The sequence below is a fragment of the Mobula hypostoma genome, chromosome 6, assembly GCF_963921235.1.
Source record: "Mobula hypostoma chromosome 6, sMobHyp1.1, whole genome shotgun sequence".
In the NCBI taxonomy this organism is placed as follows: domain Eukaryota; kingdom Metazoa; phylum Chordata; class Chondrichthyes; order Myliobatiformes; family Myliobatidae; genus Mobula; species Mobula hypostoma.
Window position 1 is genome coordinate 57,964,926 of NC_086102.1, and position 19,235 is coordinate 57,984,160.

Sequence of the window (19,235 nt, forward strand, 5' to 3'; positions counted from 1 at the left end):
ATGGATCTTTTAGTTGTTGAAATTTAACAGATATCCCATAAAAGTTAGTCTTAACCTGATCATAACCCATCACTCGAGTTTCATACTCATTTACACCTCGATAAGGTTGTTCAGTAATGACAGGAGAGAGAATCCTAGACTATCGTTCAATGCGTACCTCAAACTTATTCAATTTGAGAATCCCAATCACCAAGAAACAGGTTCACAAGCTATAAATGCTATTAAAATTGACTTTTTGCAGCAGCAGCACAGTACATTATAATCAAATATAAAAACATAATCTTATAAATATAAATTATACATAAGTTACAGGTGTGCAAAAATAAACTACAAAATGAACATAATGTCACTACTTCAAGATTGAGACAGTGAAAATGAAATATAGTTTGAGGTAATATTAGGTTTTTTCAGGTCAGTTCAAGAACGTGATGCAGTGGGGAAGAAACTGGTGCTGAACCTTTACGTGTGAGTTTTTCAGGTTCACAAGAGTATTCCGAAGCGTTATTCAAACTCAACATACACATAAATGATGCAGTTTAAGTAAGGAGAGAAAATGCTGAAGTTCCTGTTAATGTTTCATGTTGAAGATCTTTTGTCAGAACCTGCTGAGTACTTGCAACATCTTTTATTTTTACATTGGACTTTCAGCATTGATAGTATTATTTTCCACATTTTCATCTACAATGTGGCTTGATGGTTCAAAGAAGTGATTCTGAGGAAACCTCAGAGAAAACAGTTCATAAGACCTGTGAATAAATACTTGCTGAACAATTTGGAAACTGAAACAAGTGCTTCATCTTTAAAATACAATATAGATATTAGGTAGAGAAGTTTAGGCAAGGCAGACATACTTTGAAGCACTGGAAAATTACAAGAGTCTCTCTTAATTCACTGAAATGATTTGAATGAATAGAAAGACTTAAATTTATCCCAGGTGAGAAAGCATTCTATGAAGCTGTTGATTTATCAGACAATATGATCCAATTTAACAGTTTAGTCCTATTCAGCACAATACAACCTGACCTGAAATAAGTGGGAATCATCACCATTATGTGCCATGTCCAAGTGGAAAGGGGGCCACAAAATGACTGGGTAAGAATGGGATTTTGTGTTCAGATAGACAGCTGCTGGAAACATCTGGAATGGTTTCTCAGTTACTTTGATACATTCTGGAAGAGGAAGTAGGTAAGGTCATAGTTTCCCTTGGAGCCTAGTGGTACTCCGATTTCCATTTCCACATTCATTTTTGTTCCTCACCAAATTAACCATTTGAGGAGGTCTAGGAAAATAGGACATGGTGCATTTTGGCTGAAAAATCTAGAACTAACTCTCTAAATAGTATTCTCCCAACAAAACAGAATCTAATAAATCAATGCAGCACTGAAAGATTATCACACTTCTGAAGGCGCAATCATTCAGATACAATGTTAAACTAAGGTGTCTTCTTTCCTCTCTGATCAGCTGAAATCTTAGGAATGGCATGATATCTTAGGAATTCTTTTATCCAATAATTATTCCCTAATCAAAAACACCAGAGGCAGATTATCTGTTCATTATGACAATGCCACTTTTGGGATGCCTCTCCCATGCATCCTCTCCCAGGGACTACACTTCAACAGTATGTGAATGACATCAAAGCACTTTGTAACACGATGGAAAGGTTTTGGGGAAACAAACAAATGAATGTATCATATATATCATATGGTGGTGGTTGGCATCTGTCTGTCTCAAAGGACATTGGGTGATGATGATCATCATCACAAGCCCGGGCAGATGATATGGATATCCTGAGATGCCCAGTTATCAAGATTCTCCCTCTCAGCCTCATCAGTGTAGTTCAAAGGAAAGCTTAAGAAGCAATACATTTGGCACCAGCTCAGCTGCAGGTGCTGCTAGAAGAATGTTCAGTGATGTCCAGCTGCCTTAGGGGCTCCACTCTGTATTTTCTGCATGGGTTTACTTCTATAGCCTTTGTCTCTCCCAAGGCTGTCCCACAAGGCAGTGGGGCTGTTTACCCATTGCTTGGGATCTGGTCCACAAGCACCAGGGCATGTCCACACCACCAGTGGGCCTGCGTGCTACACGTGCAGGGGCCAGACCTCCTCTCCGTCCTCTGTAGTTCAGCCTGAGTCCGAAAGGAGTTCAGTTTCTGTGAGACACCAGCGAGGAGGCACTACATGAGGCTTGCTGTTGGAGAGTCTATGCACTGGCAGGGAGAGACTTACACATTCAGCTCTCCTTTTGTCATATGAATATGTGAATTAGGAGTAGTGATACAAATGACTGCTTAAATGCTTTTCACCATTACATAAAGCTATGAGTGATCACATTTCAAGTTCATCTCTGCATTTCCTTGCACCTCGAATGACCTTTTACCCCATTGTTTATCAAGAATCTATCATTCTCCACCTTCCCACTGTGATGTTAACACATCTTAGCACAAGGCTGAGAGAAACCATGAACTGCATGATTTCAGTAAGTGGCTTTGGTCGACAAATAGGCAGTTCAGTAAATGACAGCACAAGAATTGACATTAACTGTGTGACTCAATGGCAAATATTTGCTAGGCCAAATGGTCTTTTGCTGTGTAGTAATATTCCATGATTCTGCAATGTAGGTCAAGCCATAAAAACATTAAAATGTATCTATAAGTATTAAATTTTAATCCCAGAGATCACATTGAATTTGTAAAACATTTTAATTAGGACCCTAGGATATAGTTATAGATATAGTGAACATGTTAGAAAAGGAGATTAAGGTGTCAATAATTTCCAATGGTGAAAGAGAACAGAGTATGAGGTCAAAGGTTTAAAATAATGATTATAATAATATTATTTACATAGAACTAAAATAGAAATTTATGTAATAACTGGCCATTGAAACAACATTTCTAAATTAAAGAAAACCCTGACACTCATTTCAAATAGAGACCATTAAAAGGACTGGTTTCACATTGGATCTGAAAATAATAATAGCAGTCTCACACACTCTGTGGCCAAGATCAGCCGCCTCTGTGTGGACAGGTTATTGAATCTGTGACTCTGATCTGCACAGCTGAGTTGCCTACTGCCATTAACTATTAAGCCATTCAAGTTGATTTACTAGCAGGCATGAGAAAAATTGAGTCCAAAGGGAGATAGGAAAATGTCACTTGACTACCTTCTTGGTAATTGTATCTGATGAGGAGAGAAATGCTGACGTGAGAAATAATCAGAATCACCACAGAATTTTACAAGAGAATTGATTACCCTGTCTTGTCTTCTGGTGTATACTACAAATTTGCAGTTTCAAAAGAAGAAATTGAAAACAAAATATAACAACTACTTTTGAACACTGCACAAAAATCCAAAAAATATATAATATTCAGAGGCATGGCTGATCTCAAAGGATTATAACAACAGCAGAAACAACACTAAGATGCATACTTTCACTACAAGATGAGACTCCTTGGTAACTTATAAATAATAAAGGCATAGATGAATCTGAATTAGCTTGTGACTGGGTGAATATGCATTCACTGTATAGGCTTCATGGTCATAAGATTTTTTTACTGAAACAAAACTGGCACTAAACTCCATTGATAATTTGCTTTAACTCTCAAGGATGTTTGCAGCTCTGTAACAAGCTCTGATACAGATTCTAGAAGTATTATGCAAATCATTTCTGATCTGTTGCACCTGGAGATATGATGCAGAATGCAGAGTGACAGATATAATTCAGTGTTAATGATCATCCTTCCCGTGCTTTCAATCCCATGCCTTCAAATGACCAGTCTCTGGCCCGGACTCTCAAACTCAGACATTGGGCCTCTAACCTCTGGCCACATACCATAAGACCCAAAGATTGGTCCATTTCCTGGTGCTGGAATTGCCAGAGAACTTGGCTTTTTCCTCATCTGCACTGGTGGAGGGTGCTGCACTGTCAGAGATGCCTTCTTGATCCAAGGCTCCCTCAGTTGACAGATGCACCTCAAGGATTCCATGGCACTGTTGTAAAGTAGAATAGGAGCTGTCTGTGATGGTCTGAGGCCAATATTATTCCGTCAGTCAATTTTACCACAGCAGAGAAACTGAACATTCATGAGAGCACAGTGTAGTGAAATGGGCTACAGTACTTGCTTTTCAAGGGTCTTCAGAATTATGTCTAACAGTCAATGAATATTGAAAAGCCTAGATAAAGTCGACATCCAGAGGATGTTTCCTAAGTGGGAGAATCTAGGTACAGACTGTACAGACTCGAAATAGAAAGATGTCTCTTTAGAACAGAGAAAAGGAGGACTTTCTTAGCCAGAGAACGGTGAATCAGTGGAATTCATTGCCACAGATGGCTGTGGAGGCCAAGTTACTGGGCATATTTAAAGTAAAGGTTAATAGGTTCTTGATTTGTAAGGGTGTCAAGGTCATGGGGAAAAGGCAGTAAAATGTGGTTGAAAGGGATAATAAGTCAGTCATAATTGAGTAGCGGAGCAGACTTGACGCACCAAATGGTCTAATTCTTCTCCCTTATCTTAAGGATCTACAGAGCATATTAAAATGTATAGGCTGTGACAGATGTATGCTGACATTTCTTATTATATGAAAAATGTACTTAAAGAAGAAAAGCAAAATGTGTACTGGTGGAATTCAGCCAAAACAAGGAGAAATATAGCACAGCACAAAACAAGCCCATTCCACATGCAAATGGTCAGTGGATGGATCATGGCAAAAAGCAATTAAAACAGAAAAGTGCTGCATTAAATACATTTTATTGATCAGTAAAACAATGGGGAGTTGTAAGTGCTTTTGTTTACTAAATGCTATTTTCATTATCATTTTTCCTCTTTCCATTTTGAAATATTTAGTCTTCATTTAATATCAACCCAACTATTAAAGAGAAGAATAAAAATACTAATGCTCATGTCAGCAGCAAACCACAAGCAGAGGAATAAAATCATGGGAAATGGCCATTTACTGCTCCAGAACCATCGTATATTTTCAACTGAAAAAACTCTTAAGCTCAGGATTTACATAAACAGCTGAAAATAGGTTTATGCATTTTTACATCTAGAACAGCAAAAGAAAATGAGAGAAGAGTATACATAAAATCCATTTCACCAAACACTGCAGAATGTGCACCTAAAGAAACATATATATTTTTGTGGAGCCAACTTTTACATTGTTAACACTTTACAAATCTTGCATGTTTATGTGCATCACAAGACTATAAAACAGACAATTTAAATAATGAAAATAATCAGAGAATCAATTTTGTCAGGTTGTCCCTCTAACCAGTTTGTTCATGTGTCAACTTGGAAAGTGAATTTTCCAAGATTGAAGATCTACAATTTGAAAACAAAACAATTTGATTCCCTTACTACATTTTTATAAAAGTTTTGCCTTTGAACCAGCTGTTTGTATATAGGCCACGCAATTATTGCACGAGTAAAAAGTTTAAGGGAAAACAGATCATTTGATACATATGCTAGCTTTCTCTGTTATCATCTCTCTGGCATCAAGCTCCCGAACTAGCATAAATAACTTTACTCATCTCAACACTGAACCGATTCTACAGCATAGGGACTCACTTTCAAGAACACAATAAGACAGGTTTTCAATATTATTTACATATATATTACTATTAATTGTTTATTTTTGTATTTGCACATTATTTTGCACATTGATTATCAGTCTTTGTGTGTAGTTTTTCTTTGATTCTGTTGTATTTCTTTGTTGTACTGTGAATGCCTGCAAGAAAATGAATTTCATAGTTGTATATGGTAACATATGCATAAATCTGATAATAAATTTACTTTGTACTTTGTAACCTCCATTTACTGTTACTTATCCTCTGAACTTCTCCATTTTGCTCTTTCCTGGCTCTAATGTATTATCTCTTGATTCTTGTTCACGTTTATTGTAATTTCTAACGCACTGCAGCACCAAGCCTTTTGGAGGTGGGTATATCAACGAAGGTTTTTTTCAGTCACACATCTTAATTTCCATCAATTCTCATGGATGTTAGAATAGTATAGACATCATGTGGTTATTTGAGACAACAGGCTTTACACAGCTCTATGTCACCTGACTATCTCACTTCCGCGCCCCCCCCCACCAGCATCTTCCGCCTTACACAAGTTATGCTTTAAAGCTCTGTACAAATTTCCAGTTTATTGAAAACACAATCAACAGTGAAAGCATATTAAACTGCAGCAACAGAGGTTGAGGAGTTTATAATAATCTCATAACAGTTTAAGTTGGCAAACGTCAGGATAATTCCATGTACATGAAAGCACTGTGAAATATAAAGAGGAACATAATGTCAAATACGCTGTTTTATCTATCTATTAGTAACTGACCACTGGTAATTACATTCTCAAAGAAGGATTTTTAATAACTATAATATAACCCCTGGTAGAGTTAATAACCAACAGTTCAATGTAACACTGATTCTTGAGAATTTGGATAAAACAGGTTTTAATTTTGAAAGGAAAAAAAATTAAATATTAAGAAACCTAAACTTATATGTTTATAGAACAAGGTCTCAGCAATCAAGCAATATTTCAGTGCAACCTACTGATTTTGTAATTTGTTCATAAAATATGCGTTTTCATGTCATTACTTAGTTTTTGTCAACACAGTCAGACACAATAAAAAGCTAATTATTCCTATTTATTTAGTCTTATATAGATTTAGAGCTTTTAAATAATTGTGTCTACACCACGGGTGCACATATACGCTGTTAAATGTTGAATATTCACTTTTGTTCATTTTTTATACTATTTCACGTGTACTCCTTTAAAAACTCTTATATCGTGCAACTTTTATCATTAGCATTAAATATATAAAATAACAATTTTGGACATAAAACATTTTTAATTTTAAAGAGACAATTACTTTAATAAATCAACTGTTTTGGAGGAAGAGATTGTAAGCATATTAATTTAAAACAAAAAAAGTTCCATCTGACGGTGGTGACTGAGACCTGACGATAGTGGCAGTGGCCTAATTACAACAAACAATTCGAACCTTTTCACCAATCGAGTCAATGCTTCCTTGCGTAACAACTTTATTTAACAATTTGGTACAACAAGTAACAATTTGTCATGTACATTTTATCCTTCTGTAAATATTAACAACAATGGTAAACAGCAAAATAAAAACTACAGTACAACTGCAATGTTTAGGCATAAAGATCAGAAAACACACCAGGAACTAAAAAAAAATCCATCCATTTCTGGCTTGAAAATCTTCAAAAATATTCAGTCAGCTCTATCAGGAAGTAGACGATTAATATGCTCCTCCTCTTTGAAGTCCATGACCTCAGCAGACAGGTGGTAGATCTCCCTCGTCCTGCTTGCATGACCTGGTGATGATGGCTCCATCAAGAATATCTTCAACTGGTACGAAGCACATACCCTTTCCACCTGGTTTTGGATGGAAGTACGTGTTGGCCCCATGAGGGTGGAAAAACTCCACTTGAACATCTTGATGATGAGCATCCACAGTAACAGCCTTTGCTAACCACCAATTTTGGTCATAAATGACTGCAAGCCAATCTCCACAATTAATGACACCAGCAGATATATTTGTCATAATCCCGTCAGGATCAGTCTGGGGTTCCTGCTCCATTTCCTCCATCAGCATTGCCAAAGGCACTCTGTTCTTTCCCATTATGGTAGGGCCATCATTCTCCTCAGCTTGTACCCTGGCATGTGCATTTTCAGTCAACTGAAATGTTGTTGAGCTGAAACACTGGCACATCTGTGTCTCACTGCAGAAGCATGACAATGATCTGCAGTGGATGCTGTTTCTGTAAGGTATGAGCTGATGGATTTTCCTCGTTGCTGGTACAGGTTTTAATGGTTGAGAAAGGAGTGCACCATATGTCTGCAATGTCACTTTCAGCAATATGATAGAGCTGAGTACTGCAAAGGCTTCTCCCAACCATCTCACTGAAGATCTTGCCATCCACAATGTTATTCCCCTGTAGTACAAGACTGTCTGCAGTCCTTTTCACAGTTCCCCCAATGCCATCTGGAGCTCGCTTCACATGTGAAGTGGTGAAGAAGTTCCAGGTTGTTCTCTGGAAACCCAGTGTTGGAGGAACATTTTTCAAAGCTTTTATCTCTCTCAAGTATCTTGCTTTTGTTTTCTTTCTTTCCCTTTCCCCTGCTATAGACTGCCTGCTGCGAGATGGCTCCTGTATAGTCTGATCCAATGGACTATCTGGGGAAGTTTCTGGGCGTTCTGGGCCTTTTCCCTTACGCTCTCTTGACTCTTGCTGTCTACGTTTCCACACCTTTCTCTTACTCCTCTTTTCCCTTTCATTCAAATTACTGATAGTTTTAATCTTCTCATCCTCTACTCTCTTCTTCCATCTTTGCTTTTCCTTTCTCAGGTATTCCTCCTTTAACTCTGGCTCACTATATATTTTCTGTCTCCGCTGTTTTTGGTATTCCCTGTTTCTTGTCCTTCGCTCCTCCACTGATAGCTGCTGCCTAGCCATAACTTCCTAAAATACATAAAAGGAAGATCAGAATTTAATGGAATTTCTATGAAGTTATGCAAAATTACTATGAATTGAATTATGTTTAATTTGGTGAAATTTTATAAAATGATTGTGAAATGGTGCAACTAAACTCATTTACGGTTTTAGCCATTGGGGTTACATGTAGTAAGGAAATATAGAAACTGTAAATGCAATTCTTTGTGTGCAACTGACAATAACGCTACATTTTTCTTAATTTGAGCCCATGGATAGTCAGGCTTATCGCTTTGAAACTTGCTTAATATGAATTAAATAAACAGAGGTACCTGTCTGCACCTTGTAAAATTATTGACACAGTTGATATTCTACTTCATTCTCCTTACTTGAATGACAATCTAGCTTTTCATTGTTTCTAACTTTCTGGCCTTTCTTGCCTTCAGTCAATTTTTCCTTCCACATCTAACAATTAGCAAGAGATTTTATGGCTGCAATTGCACACTATATCCATTTTCCCAACTATGCAATTGGATGATGTTACTTTGAGCCTGGTGAAGGATGTTCAAGCTGACAAATCAACACTGTTTCTCCTCCCACAGCTGCAGCCTGTTCAGCAGTTTCAGTTTTTTATTTTAATTGAAGCCTCATTAAGATCAATCTGGCAATGATCTTTGAGCTGCCATGGTCACAAGTTACATGCCATTGGGTGCAACTTGCTGCTTGCAGCTTGCCTGGAGAATTTAGAGTACCACCCCTAAGATGGTAGGTGAGACCCTCTGGCCCTGCTGCTGAATGGCCTTGAGATCCATGGGCTCTTTGCCCCATGCTTGCCCACCACCAGACCATGTGTCCAACTGACTATTGCTACCTGAGCATGCAATTACTAAGGGAGAAATGATGTTTCAAAAGGCTCACTTCCCTGCACCAGGCTTTAGGGAAAATATTTCTCCTGACTCAGTACTGACACCAATGGCAGGAGAGTACAATTACAATTGACCTTCAGAGTGGCTACTGTTTTTCACCTATCATTATATATGGCATACACGTATTATCCCATATGAGTCAGATTGATACTAATTTTATAGCACCTTTGCCATCTCACCAGTTCATAAGGGCATTCTCCCCACTCACTTCAAATCGGCATCTTTGGTCCATTTCCTCCAGTTGAAACTGATCTCTTTTGGCTCTAGTTGCCTGAGTACGATGCCACAGAAAGCTAGGACTAGGCCTCTACGAATATTCACACCTCAGCATAAAAACGGAAGAGTTCCCTCTTTATTTTCTGGTGCAGACCTTTTTCCCAGAATATATTGAAAGAAGTGTTTTGGATAAATGATTAACTCATTATCATACCACTGGGATTTTGCACTAGACAACCATGCTGCACTGTGAGCATGCATCCTTCAGTGTATTTGTCCTTCCTTCTGTCCAACAAGCATGCATGTGCCCCTCGTTATTCTAAGTAGGCTTGCTGGGATGCCAGTAACAGAAGCTGGCAATTGACAGCTAACAGAAAATTTTGCTGCTATTTTGAGCCAGCTGACAAGCCCTTTGTTATGAGGGAAATTGTTGATGACCCATTGCAATATATACTCGACTGAAATAAATCTGCACTGTGTTCTGGTGGAATTGAAATTCTGGTCAGAAATATTTCACAGCTGAGGTAGTGTTTCCCACACAGTAAACATTTTGTGAATGCAGAAGAACCTCACAGAGAAGTAGGTGAGGAATTAAAATCCCAACCGACACTTGATGGTATTCCAAAAGCTTCGTCACAATCAATAACGTCCCATTGTATTTACCTTAGTTTTGTATTTACTTTAAAGATCAAAATGGATTTTATGTGTGCAACTGAAGATATCAGAAATTGGTTTAGCAGTTATTTAAACAGCTATTGCTGAAGGCTATAAACAGTTTGCTGGAGTAACATAGAATATAGAACATAGAACAGTACAGCACAGTACAGGCCCTTCGGCCCACAATGTTGTGCCGACCCTCAAACCCTGCCTCTCATATAAGTCCCCACCTTAAATTCCTCCATATATCTGTCTAGTAGTCTCTTAAACTTCACTAGCGTATCCGTCTCCACCACTGACTCAGGCAGTGCATCCCACGCACCAACCACTCTCTGAGTAAAAAACCTTCCTCTAATATCCCCCTTGAACCTCCCACCACTTATCTTAAAGCCATGTCCTCTTGTATTGAGCAGTGGTGACCTGGGGAAGAGGTGCTAGCTATCCACTCTATCTATTCCTCTTATTATCTTGAACACCTCTATCATGTCTCCTCTCATCCTCCTTCTCTCCAAAGAGTAAAGCCCGAGCTCCCTTAATCTCTGATCATAATGCATACTCTCTAAACCAGGCAGCATCCTGGTAAATCTCCTCTGTACCCTTTCCAATGCTTCCACATCCTTCCTATAGTGAGGTGACCAGAACTGGACACAGTACTCCAACTGTGGCCTAACCAGAGTTTTATAGAGCTGCATCATTACATCGCAACTCTTAAACTCTATCCCTCGACTTATGAAAGCTAACACCCCATGAGCTTTCTTAACTACCCTATCCACCCATGAGGCAACTTTCAGGGATCTGTGGACATGTACACCGAGATCCCTCTGCTCCTCCACACTACCAAGTATCCTGCCATTTACTTTGTACTCTGCCTTGGAGTTTGTCCTTCCAAAGTGTACCACCTCACACTTCTCCGGGTTGAACTCCATCTGCCACTTCTCAGCCCACTTCTGCATCCTATCAATGTCTCTCTGCAATCTTTGACAATCCTCTACAGTATCTACAACACCACCAACATTTGTGTCATTTGCAAACTTGCCAACCCACCCTTCTACCCCCACATCCAGGTCGTTAATAAAAATCACGAAAAGTAGAAGTCCCAGAACAGATCCTTGTGGGACACCACTGGTCACAATCCTCCAATCTGAATGTACTCCCTCCACCACCACCCTCTGCCTTCTGCAGGCAAGCCAATTCTGAATCCACCTGACCAAACTTCCCTGGATCCCATGCCTTCTAACTTTCTGAATAAGCCTACCGTGTGGAACCTGTGTAACTCAGCGGGTCAGTCAACATCTGTTGAAGAAAATGAACAATCTTCTTTAAGATTCTTTTCATAAAGCTCCCTGGTGAATTAAATGTTGGGTCAAGAACTTTCATCTGGACTGAATTTTCACCCAAATGTCAACTTTCTATTTCCCTCCACAGATGTGGCCTGGTCTACCAAGGCCGTCCAGCATTTTCCTCCAGATTCCAGTATCTGCAGTCCCTTGTGTCTGCATATTGCTGAAGCTTTCCCATTTCCTGACCAATCACCACATAAACTTGGAACAGCGTATTTCCTTTTGGAGAGTCAACATCCAAGATGACTAATCTCTAAGTTTGATTTGAAACTAGAAGAAATTGAAATTATACATGCTCTACTAAATCAGCCAAAGCTCAAATCTGCAAATGGTTCAAGCAATCTACTAAAATCAATACATTGATCATCATCAGATTGTGATTCCAAATGGCCAATCATCGGTCGCCTTGCACAAACTCAGATATTCTGTAAATTGACCTACTTTTAGCAGCTCAGCATATTTTATCGTGATATTTGATTAGATTTTCTTTCACCTAAAAAATGGACAATTTCTAGCCCCAGTGTATTTTCTGCTGCCCTTCTGAACCATAGATATTGTGACCAATTTCTGATATGTCAAATATTTCCAATCTTTTCGACATTATTAACAGAGATCAGCCTGGCTTATATTTATGACTTTGATATATGGAGCCATTTGTTTTCCATGTCATTCTTAGAAATACTAGCCAGCCAGTGGTGTAGTGGTATCAGCACCAGACTTCAAAGCAAATGGTCCTGGGTTCTAATCCGGCTGGCTCCTTGCACACTTTCTATCCATGCTGGGTTGTGTGTCGAGCTAACAATTTGGCCTCATGAAAAAACAAACAAATGCTAAGGAAACGGCAAAAAAATGCAACTTGATGTGCCACAAGGTGCAAAAAGAAACAAGAACTTAGAACTACTGTATGAGAGCTGGTAAAGCAGTGGTTTGGTCGTATTCTGATGTTACTAAAGCCACGGTGGGCTGCAATATATTTGTGAGATATTACAAGGCCAGCTCATGTTAAAACCACTTGCTTACTGTACTGATTACTCTAACTGCACACTGACTGGGAAAGCGAATACATGGAAAGGTCCTGCGCAGAGATGAAATTATGTAACAGAAATAAAAACTTATGTACTCTTGTTTGGCCAAGAAGATATTAGACCTGTGCCAGCAGGAGTCACAAGAGGATTGCATTGTTTATATTTGAGGAATATTCTCTGATGGGGATCACTGTTAATAGCAGGTTAAGCTTTCCAATTCCTTGTCTCACACCCAAGGAGGCATGGATCTCCCATGACTACCCTTACAACAGAGGCCAATATTTACTTCAGTTTGACTTTACTAAAGGAGCACACAATGCTTACGCAACACTTATATTCATTTAACCATATTTATCATATTCATGTAGGTATTCACAATAATGCACAACAAAAAAGTATCAATACACAAATCTATTTTAATATCATATTGAAATTAGAACTTGCATAAAATGTTATGAAGATTTCAAACTCAATGTCAACAAGCATTCACTTTATCATTAAATGGACAAAATTGTAGGCCATTATGGTTTTAACAGTCAGCCTGATTATATTCTTTACAGAAGTTATTGGAAGGTAATATTTGATGCATTTTACTTGTCTGTATAACAATACACAAATCTAGTAGATAACACCTTTTTTGAGAAATAACATCAATTTATAAAATCACAATTTGAATACTCTTACAATACTTGGTTGTACTTGCTTGCACAAGAACGTTCACCCTCTCAAGTTCTGATCCTTCTGGATGAAAAAGCAATGGTACCACCACTTACCTAGAAAAAAAAAGAGAAGTAGCTTGAAGATCTTAAATAAAATTTAATTGACAGATTATGCGACTTATTAATACAGTGCAAGATTCAAAGTGGATTTTTCCTCACACTTTCTCTGTAGTCCATAAATTAAAACGATATCATAATATGCAGAAATGAATTAAAGGAAAACATGTCATTGAAGTCTTTGTGTTGAACTTGGATTGAAAAAAAAATGTTTTGATTCTATCAAAGACGGCTGTAAATAAGACCACTTGGATTTGGAAACAAGTTAATTTGTTTCTTTTAAAGCAATGGCAATTTTCAAACCTTGGACACATGAATGTGAAGAACTTCAAACCTCACTTTGACAGACTGGAACTTTCTTTGCATTTGGTGAAATTTAAATCTTTGGAGAACATTGGCATGAAAGTCCATTTAGAAATTCAAAGTTAATTTCAATTAGCCGTTTGTAATATCATGAGTTACATTTGCCAATTCCATCTAATCATAGATTAGCTCTATTGGATCTTCACATACCTGCAAGATATACATGTTATTTATTTATTCGTTCATTCGTTCGTTCATTCAGGGCTACAGCAGAGTATCAGACTCTTCCAGTCCAACGGGCCTGCACTGCCCTACTACACCCATGTGGCAATTAACCTACGAGCTCATGAGTCTTTGGAATGTTGGAGGAAACCAGAGAACCTGAAGGAAACACATGCCATCAGGGGGACAGTGGTGGATTGAATCAAGGTCACTGGCATTATTTAAAAACGCAAACACGAGGAATTCTGCAGGAGCTGGAAATTCAAGCAACACACATCAAAGTTGCATTACTGGCATTATTATTGCACTACACTAACTGCTACACGAACGATACTCGTACTAATTTCCTGCATAAAATACTATTGGTACCATGAAGGGAACAGGACGAACATGGAAAAGGGAAAGTACGTGAAAACTCAAGTTTAGGTAGCTGCTGTGTACAAAGAGGAATTAACCCATTTTAAAATTCCGGCATTAAAAAAATCTTCAACACTAATTTGTGAAGGAAATGGCAGTGGACTCCTAGACAATTTACAAAAGGAGAAGGTTATTGAGCAGACAACTAGAGTGAACCTCATGAAAAGAATAGCTAAAAAGATAAGCAAGACAATTTCCAACATGGAGGATATTATCAAAGTGAATACACGCTATATTTTACCACATCATGCAATAAAGCAATATGTCTAACAGACACTTTCCTCTTGAACTGCTGTATTTTGAAACTTGTCAGAGTTATAACTCATTTTTCTTTCCATCTAAAAAAGCATAGCAACTCAATTTTGCAATATTTCAGTTCAAACACCCTTGCGCTGTCAGATGCTGTTTAGAGTCCTACAGTCCGCGAGCACTACAGCACAGAAATTGGCCCTTTGGCCAATCTAGTCCATGCTGACTTGGTCTTTTGCCTTATCCCATTTACCTGCACCTGGACCATAGCCCTCTATATCCCTCACATCCATGTATCCATCCAAAATTCCTTTAAAAGTTACAAATGAACCTACATCTACTATTTCTGCTCCAGCTTGATTCACAATTGCTCCACTCTCTTGATTGAAGGCAATTTCCCTCAGATTCCCCTTAAATAGAAACATAGAAAACCTACAGCACAATACAGGCCCTTTGGCCCACAGAGTTGTGCCGAACATGTCTCTACCTTAGAAATTACTAGGGTTATCCATAGCCCTCTATTTTTCTAAGCTCCATGTACCTATCCAAGAGTCTCTTAGAAGAACCTATCATATCCACCTCCACCACCATTACCGGCAGCCCATTCCACGCACTCACCACTCTCTGCATAAAAAACTTACCCCTGATATCTTCTCTGTACCTACTCCCAAGCACCTTAATCCTGTGTCCTCTTGTGGCAGCCATGTCAGCCCTGGGAAAAAGCCTCTGATTATCCGCACGATCAAAGCCTCTCATCATCTTATACACCTCTATCAGGTCACCTCTCATCCTCAAAATATTTCACCTTTTACCCTAAACCAACGACTTCCAGCTCTATTCTCACACAACCCGAGGGGGAAAAGCCTGCATTTTAGTAGAGCATTTAGTTTAATGTAACTATTCTGCAGTGATTCCAACAGAAGCAGAATGAACACAATCAGAAAACAGTCCAATAATTTATTTTGACACATTACATATCAAGAATCATTTTGATGTTAAAAGCTCAATCCTTAAAATATAGATCAAACACCACTTGAATACAAAACATGTAAATAATTCAATAAATCAGCATTTTGCACATATAATTTGACCTGTTGTGAATTTCTGGCTTGTTATACTTTCCAATTTACAAAATGAGAATGTTCTATTGTCTCAAAGCATTTTATCAAGTGAATTCCATATCTTGAAACGTAGAATGCATTCACTCTCCATGGACTTGTCCAGCCTGTTGCCTACCAGTTCTGCACATCCTCATCCATTGCAAATACATGTGCAGGGTTAATTTCATTTCTGATCTTGAGTAGAATGAAGTCTAAATAGAACAGGGCACCGTACAGCTGAGTATGGTGACTGCACACCAAAACACCTCAGATGAAGTTGAGAGGGGAGCTTTGCTTCTTATCAAAATTGTCAAATATTTTAATACCCAGACCATTTCATAAATGATAAAATCTGAATAAAGTAGTGTAAATATAAATTGAATAACAAAATAAAATAATAAGTAAAATCCTGAACTAACACCTTCTAATATCCATGTCTAGATTCTCCACTGAAGCAAAGTGGGTTCCCAATTTTATGCAGGTGTGACTACACAGAGAAACATAATAGCACATAAAGACAAATATAGATAGAATCATGAACATGGAAACAGGGTCTTCAGCCATGAAGTCCATTCCATACATCATATGCAGATTTATACTCATGTGGTTGAAGAGCTCATCCATACAATTTTCATAATTGTGAGAGTTGCTGCCTCCAGCACCTTTTCAGTCAGTTTGAGATTGTGATCACCTTTCTGGTGTAAAAAAACACCTTATATTCCATTTATCCCTCTCACTCCTTACCTTGAACCTATGAACTCTAATTTTAAATGTTACTATTAGAGCCTAAAGCTTAGAACAGTACATTACAGGAAAAGCCCTCCAGTATTGTGCTGACCACAATAGCAAATTTAACTAATCCAATATGCTTACCACATGTCCCTGTTTAAATACCTCTTCACTGCAACTATCATATCTGCCTGCAACAGCCTCTACCATTCTGTGTAACATACTTGCCCTGCACATCTCCTTGAAACTTTCTCTTTCTCACCTTTGGACTATGTCTTCTTACATTTTACATTTCCACCCTGGAAAGAAGCCTCTCATAATTTTATATACATATTTTTATCTAATGCTTCAGAGAAAGGAAGCCAGAGAAAAGAAACAATCCAAGTCTTTCCAAACTCTCCTTTGAGCTAATATTCTCTAATCTATCCAAAATCCTAACAAATTTCTTCTGCACCCTCTAGAAAGCCTCCATATTCAGAACTTCTTCACACAACACTCCAAAAGCATTCTCACCAAGTTTTTATACAGCTGTTATTTGACATCTAAACTTTTATCCTCAGTGCCCTAACTGACTGAGGCAAACATGTTGCTTTTGACATTAAATACCCTATCTATTTGTGTTGCCATTTTCTGGGAGCCTCAGAGACTCACCCCACATCCCTCTGTTCATCAAAGCTCCTTTGGGTCCTGCAATTACATATTTTCCCCTTCCACCTCGAACTTGTCCTGATTAAACTCCATTCACCACTTCTCTGCCCACATCTTCAACTGATCTACACTGCTGAATCTTTGGATAACTGCCTACACTGTTCAGAACTCTACCAGTTTTTATATTATCTGCACACTCACTGATCAGCTAACCTACAGTTTGATTCAAATCAATAATATACTTCACAAATGAAAAAGGCCTCAGCACTGACTTCTGCAGAGCACCACAGGTCACAGTCCTCCATTCAGAATAACACCCCTCTACTCCTACCATCTGTCTTCAATGGCCAAGTCAATCTACAAAGTCACCATGGATCTTATGTGTCTTAATTATCTGGACCAGGGTACAATGAGAAACCTGATCAAGTGCCTCTCTGAAATTAACAAAGACAACATCGGCTGCCTTACCCTCAGCAATCTCCTTTATCACCTTCTCAAAAAAACTCTTAGGAAATTTGTAAGACACAACCTGCCCTGCACAAAGCTGTGCTCACTGTCCCTAATCAGGACATATCCTCCCAAATGTGCTTAAATCCTATTTCTTTGATTTTCTCCAAAGGCTTCCCTACCACCAATGTAACACTTAGTGGCCTATCATTCCTATATCCCTATGTGAACAAATGAATAACATTGGCTACTCATTTGAGTACAAATTTGCTTCTAAAATAAATTTTCCAGGTAATTCATATAATGTTCCAAGACTACAGACTTCAGGTGTTGTACTGTGTGGGTTATTGGCAAAAAAAACATAATCTATTTCATTATTAATTTGACTGGTCAGCAACTGTCAGCAGGCTGGATGGAGAGCAAGGTGTCTCCCAGTGGAGGTTGGTTGAAGGGGATTCGTAGCCCGTTCTTTAGTTAGAGCCTTCAGCATTTTGGGCATCAAGGGAGAGAGGAAGAGGAGAGCCATCCACAGTACCACCGATGCGGCAGAGAGGGCCTCAAGATGGCTGTGGCTCAAAAGAGGGGAGCCATGGAGTCATAAGTAGCTAGCCATCTGGACACAAGCTGGGGTCTGATCAGCCTCGGCTGGGTCACCTGGAGGAGGTTGTATGATGTTGAAAGACCCAAAACACCCGATGATTCCAGGAACATCACTGAAGATGTGTCTAGAAGCATCAAAAGATGTACGTACACAGTGTAACGTGTTTCATTAACATTTTGATGGTTCAACCGATTAAATCTGTAATACAATAGCTGCCTTGCACATAGACATTTATAAAAGCCCATGGACCATGGACAACATCGACTGCCCCACCCTCATCAATTATTTTCATTACTGCTTCAAAAATCTTGATCAAGTTTATAAGACTAGATGTACACTACACAAAACTATGCTCATTATAATCACCCTGTGGAAGGTTTCTCACATTCTCCTCAAGTATGTTTTTTGTCTCTCTGTCAGGTCACCTGAGCACCCTCCTTTCCCTCAGCCTCCGCACAAGGAAAACAAACCTCGGCTATCCTGTCTTTCCTCATTTCTGAAATATTCCATCATTACTGCAACATCCTGATAGATCTCTCAAGCCTCTCAAGTTAATCACACCCTTCCTGTAGTGTGGCGATTACAACTGCATACCATACTCCATTTACGGCCTAACCAAAATGTATAAGGCTGTATATACTCTCTGCACTCTAAGTTTGAATGTCTCAGCTACTGAAAGCCAGCATCCCATATGCCTTTTTCACCAGCTTATCTATCCATGTCACCATCTTTATCTCTGAACTTAAGAACTAGTTGGTTCTATATTGGGCATCACCACATATTTTTTGGGATGAAATTCCATCTGTCATTTCTCTGTCAGAGAGTTCACTAACATATCCATTCAGCAGTTCATTTATAGAATGTATAGAAAGTCTCAAAAGCTGAAACTGATCTTTCTGATCAAAATTGTTGACTCCAGCCAGGAAGATACACCCAGATTGTTTAAGTGTGAAAAATTACAGCACTCTGGAAAGGTTAACAATATTATTAATGTTACTGGTTGGGAAACGTAATGAACAATGTCACACATAATCTGAAGGTGGCAGTATTAATTTTGGAATCAGGTTATATTAAAAGCTGAAAGAATTATGAGTCATTGGCATCTGAACTCCACAATTA

The 19,235-nt window shown here is 38.5% G+C and overlaps 1 protein-coding gene across 1 annotated transcript in view; it reads right to left on the bottom strand.

Moving 5' to 3' along the window:
• LOC134348058 (limbic system-associated membrane protein-like) overlaps window positions 1–19,235 on the bottom strand; it is a 2,069,602-nt gene that overhangs the window by 1,588,797 nt on the left and 461,570 nt on the right. Inside the window, exon 2 of the mRNA XM_063050863.1 lies at window positions 13,309–13,397. The gene's annotated coding sequence lies outside the window, so the exon portion shown is untranslated. The remainder of the gene's footprint in view (window positions 1–13,308; window positions 13,398–19,235) is intronic.